Source organism: Aotus nancymaae, unplaced genomic scaffold (assembly GCF_030222135.1).
Source record: "Aotus nancymaae isolate 86718 unplaced genomic scaffold, 86718_ANA_hifiasm-v0.15.2.pri h1tg000077l, whole genome shotgun sequence".
Classification (NCBI taxonomy): domain Eukaryota; kingdom Metazoa; phylum Chordata; class Mammalia; order Primates; family Aotidae; genus Aotus; species Aotus nancymaae.
The window spans coordinates 11,671,915-11,677,500 of record NW_026988492.1 but is presented as its reverse complement, the minus strand read 5'-3'; positions in this window follow the sequence as shown (position 1 = coordinate 11,677,500).

Genomic DNA, 5,586 nt, shown 5'->3' with positions numbered 1-5,586 from the left:
TCGTGGAGGCGGGTTGTGTGGAGGTCCCCAGCCTCTAGGAAAGAGTTTAGGGTTCCCTACTGGTGAGAGGCACCCCCTTCCCGCTTCCTGTGGCAGGTAGGGTGTTTCACCTCCGCTTTTGTCCCAGGAACCCAAGGCGTCCTGAGCACCCCTGCACCTCGCCCACTCTAGAAACTTATCATGTAGAGCTCCGCAGTTTGGGTGGATTAGAGAAAGATGAGGATTAGAGACACATCGCCGGCTAATTAAATGCGCTCTTCTCCTCTCCTTGCCCCCTCCCCCCAACCCGCAGCCAGATTAGACTCTTTGGTTCCCTACCCCCACTCCTAGGCCATCTGTAAGTGCGGATGGAGAAAGCTAGTTATATTGGCCCTCCTGTCTTAGAGGTACCGGCACCTTGGGGTATTCTCGCTCTTAAAGATATTTTTTCTGAATTATTTCTAGTGTTACAATTTCTCTTCAGCGACTGCACAGGATCCCTTCTAGCTCCTTTCCTGTTTGAGTCGCTGAACGTCTTCCAAGTAGCTAGTTACTAGCCTTTCAGGAGCGCAAGCCTTTGGAATGGGATTCAGGGTATGAGCCTAGCTAGGGGATGTTTCTAGAATAAGTTTTATTATGAAATCCAGTTGGGCAAGTGTTGGCTTTTGGATTTTAAAAGCATAGACGTGTACTGGCATTGGGCAGCTCAAAAGAAATGTTATCTCCCGGAGCTTGTCAGTGACATGCTAATTACAATTTTGAAACAAGCCACTTCTACACGAAGGACGCTTGGCTGCAACCCCACACCTCATACCGGTGCATATAAAAATATTTAGGATTCAACAGTTAGCGTGTGTGGCAATAGCAAATGTGTGACACCTAGAAGTGATTATCTGGAAGTTTTTCCACACTTTTGAAAACACACTTGACGTCTCATTTCTTTGATGGACGCTCAATAGACACAGGGAGACGGTAGCTGGGCCACCCCTCCCAAGAGTTCTTCTTGCGTGCAGCGCTTTCATCCAGGGCTTGAATTGTGTTGTCAAAGTTTAGTAGACAAGAGGAGGGGGCATGAGAAAGGGAGGGTGTCTTGAAAAGTCTTGGAAATTGGTGTATTTTGCAGGTGTAGAAGTGCCTAATAACCATGGCTAGTGCGCGCTCCCCAATGGCGAGGGTATGACAGGGACAGCTGGCTCAGTTTTCAGTGTGAAAACACCCCCTCGGTGGACCAAACACAACGACACTGACCTTTCTTCGGGGGGAACCAGGGATGTGCCTTTGACTGAATTAGCCATAAAGACGTCTTGCTATGACTTTTGTTCCCGCGAAAGCAAAGAAATATTGCGTTTAATATGAGAAGTACTGTTCACAGCTTTTCCTTGCCCCTTAAGAAATATTACAGTGCTGATTTACTGGCCTTCGTCTACAGAGTTGGCCTCAAGGCTGGCTGGGGGTGGTGGGGTGGGGATGGGGCAGTGAGGACAGAGAATGAGGAGGCGGAGTCAGAGAGCTAAAGTGCCTGTTGCCTGTTTCCAAAGTTCTCTCTTTGCAGCAGCAAATTTATCAATCTTTTCATCTGACAACTTTGAAATATATCATTGTCATCCAGAGTTGTTTGATAGATTATCTGCAGGCACACAGCCTTTTCAAGGTCAAGTTGAAGATTCTTGTTTGCTGTTTAACTGGGTTGTTTCAAAACTCAGAACAATGCCTGCCTGTTAAATTTTCACTTGTTCTCATGGGGCGTTCGAAAGCAAGTTTTCCTATTGACCGGGTCTCTGGACATTTCATCCTCTTGAGCTAAATTCAGCAAACAAGGCTTAGGAATGAAATCAACAGGAGAAGAAATAAGATTTAACCTTAGTATTTGCAAATGCCAGAGAGATAAAGTCATCTTTCATAACTGCTCAAAGTGTGTACTAATTTTTATCTGCATGTTGCAGGCTGATTATAGACACATGCATCTCGACTTTCTGACTTTATTCCAGTGGGAAGCTGTGAACACACTCCCCTAAAGCAGAAAGGCAAAGAAATTGTGGCCACTCTTGTTTTTGCCACGGCATAACCTGTTGTTCTAAAGGCATTTTTAAATAAAGTCAGCTTCTAAGTCATCATGTTTTACGGACATGCTTTTTCTATTTTCAGTGGAAAGACTGGCTTCACAGTTTTTCCTATATCTGCGATGATTGATTTTTTTTTATTCAAGTAACTTTTATTTACCTTGCAATAATGTTCTGGACCAATGTGATAAATTACAGATATGCAAATTTCTTTCAATGGTGTTGTAAGTGTGTCTAGCTGGAGCTGAATAACTCCTTGCAAGTCAGTCTGTGCGCGCTCAGGACCCCAGGGAGCTGATCAAAGCACCCATTCTCTTTCATCCCCAGTATTCTCCTCCAAACTATTTCGATACAATATGTTTCCATGATGCACTTAATGTGCTAGGGACATAGAACTCATTACAACCTAGCTAGTTCTGCGGACCTCTTTGTTCCGAGGCAGAAAGTCAAAGAAAAAAGCAAAAGCGCTGCCAGTTGCCAGCTTTCTGAAATGCTAAAGCATGCGTCATTTTTCACCAGGTCTCGTCTTGATATCCTTAAAAGACAAACTATGAAACCGGCCTCAGCCCTTTCTGGCATTAATTACACTGCTGTCCAGCCGATCTGTTTTTCCTATTATATGCATTTCTCAGCAGGGATTTTTTTTTTTTTTTTTTTTTTTTTTGCAAGACTAATGCAGCTGCAAGTTAAACTATGAATGCATTTTCATCACTATGGAAAAAATAAGTTAAAAGGCTGCAAAACATACAGCAAAACTTTTGAAGGACTTCTGAGGGACAACATATTTAGGGCCGGACCTGGGTGGTTTGTAATTTCTCCCAACCTGAAATTGGCTGAGAGCCTCAGAAATTTCCAATACATCTAAGGTTCTGTGGAGACCTTTATTATGCCATTTGAAACTTTGGTTTCTATTAAAGTTTTGAAATGAAGCAGTTTGATATTGCACCCAACCAGGAGGCTGCTTCCAAGGAATTTCTGTCCAGGGTGATGGCACAGAGAATATAAATTTTATTTCATTTCCTCTGTTTCTTGTAGGGTTGATTGGTTGGTGGAAATGGCTGGCAGCCAGTTCTGGGAAAGATTCCAGACCTGACTCCGATTAACCCTCTCTGGTGAAACTCTGCTGGAAACCAACTCACCAGCAATTGCCATTAATCTACTTACTAATTAAGCCAATTCATTTCTAAAGGAGAAAAATTCCTTTCTTTAGCCAAACTGATGGGAGGAAATTTGAAAGAAGCGCCAAACTGTGTAACTGTAATTCAGCCAAGGACCGCTAAAACAAGGTGTTGATATATAGCAGCAGATTTAAAACAAGTTTCTAGGGCAACACTCCTTTGGAGACAGCGGCATATAGTGCATAGTAGATGAAGCTCGAATAATGCTGCACAGCGCTATGCCACCCCGTGCACTTTCGTTGAAAATAACACATCTCGCTCCATTTAAATCTTGTTCCTTTTACGCACAAATAAATAGCCTCTCCAGCTTTCTTTTGGACTAAAGTATATCAGCTTTATGTGACAACTACCACAAATATATTTCTTGACACTTAATAAATAACTTTAGAATTCTGTAATCCGGAGCCTACGATTCAGATACAGGCTCTTACAAGGCCTTACTGGTAGTTAGGGGAATAGGGAGAACCAAGTTGGACATTACGCGTGGAGGAAAAGCAAACCGGCCTTTCGGTAAATGGTGCCTGGCATTCCAGCAGAATCTTGGGTTGCATACTTACCAGGAAGGAAAACTCCAAAGGGTTTCCCTACTTACTAAAGAATTGCTGACAGCCTTTAAGATGTGGCTAGGTTCCCTGTGCCAGGGTAAGAATGAATCTTCCTTGAGGAAATGTACGATCTCCCTCTAGTCTTTACGACTCTCCTTCATGGGGAATACATCAAATCACTTTGACTTTTTTGGTATATGAAGACTGGATGATTTAGAGAGAGTCAAACAAGTTGAGTGCCTCAATCTTTTTAATTAAAGTCTGCTCCTTCCCACCCTTAGACGCCCGAGTCTGGGGAGCGCCCGAATGAAGGTGGTCGCTACGCAGGGTCGGTGCGCCCCACCCACTCAGCACGAGCCAGCACGTTCCTTAAGGGCGTGGAAAGGAGCGTACGCAAGGCACACATTGAGGTCTCTTCGAGCTCAGTGCTGGTTAGTGTACATAATCCGGAGAGATTAAACACTTAGTTTAGCAAATCCTTGGAGATAGTATCCTTTGCGAGGAAGGCATCTTACACCAGGACGGCAGAGGCTGCTCTTTCTGTGGCCCCGTCTGCGCAGCCCAGGCTTCTGCCCAGTTAATCAGTAGTCGCCGGGCTGCTCTGGTGCGTGGATGGCTTCTCCGAGGGCTTTTCTTTTGGGGATTCCGACGTTTCTAAACGTGAAGAAAGATGGACAGACGTAAACTGTGTTTTACTTACTATACACAAACCACTCCCCACTTTTCCCCCTGTGGCATTTTGCATCCGTTTAGTGGGTCCTCCCAGGCCTGGCCCCTAGCTGGGAGCGTCTTCAGGAACCTGGAAGAGAGGTGGTGAGGGAGGTAGGGCAGGCAGGCAGATTACCCTTGGCCTTCCAAACAGTGTGTGCCGGCCACGCTTTGCTCTGAGACAGTCTGGGGCTCTCCGGCAGCTCTAGACTGCAGGAATGGTCTTAGGTGCCCATGATAAAGGCCCGTACCCACCATTCTGCTGAAGCCATTGTAAGAGAATAAAAAGAGTGGGAAGAGTTGTCTGCGATTGGGTCCAGGGATTTAATTTTTCCAAGATTTAAATTTCCATTTGCTTTGCAGTCTTTCTTCCATATGAAATAGAAAATTATGAATGAGAAGGAAAGAAAATACTGGCCCTGGGCTCTGAAACTGGGGAATGGGAAGATGTCCCCCCCGCCCCCAACTCAACTTTGGATTCTCTGCCCTGTGGGGAGGAACATTTACCTGGTGTGTAAATTGTGAGGAAAGCGCTGGGGGTCTGAGACAGGAAAGCCACAACATGGGATGTGATGTTCCAGCTTTGAAGGGGAACAAAGGCCCTGGGCTAATCCCAGTGAAAGCCGGGAGCGTGGAGAAGGCAACAAAGCCTTGCAGGCTGCGGTCACCGGTAGGTGTCAATGTGGACACTCACAGCCAGGGCAGTGGGAGAGGGGAACACACAGGAGCCAGGCTGTCATTCCAAGGCTTAACATGAACAAAGATAAAAACGTGACAACCTCGGCTTTCAACGGTTGGGAGGCTCAAAGTGGAGTGCTCCAGAGTCTATCTGGGTCAAGTCTTTTTTGCAGAAAGGCTTTTCTTTTTCTAGTCAAGTATCAAACAGGGAAGCTCCAAGGGCCTTTTCCCAAGGTAACTTTGCTTACTCAAAGCTTTCTTTAAAGTAATGTCCAATGCTACACGCTGCCTTAGGTAAAGATATGGAGCTCGTGAGATTGCTGGAAATAGTGTAAAGGGCATTGTTTCCTGCACTCCAGAAACTCCAGGAGGCTGCATTCAGCCCTTGTGAACTTGAACAGACTACCTAAACTTTTTAGATAAGCTTTATGTATTCTT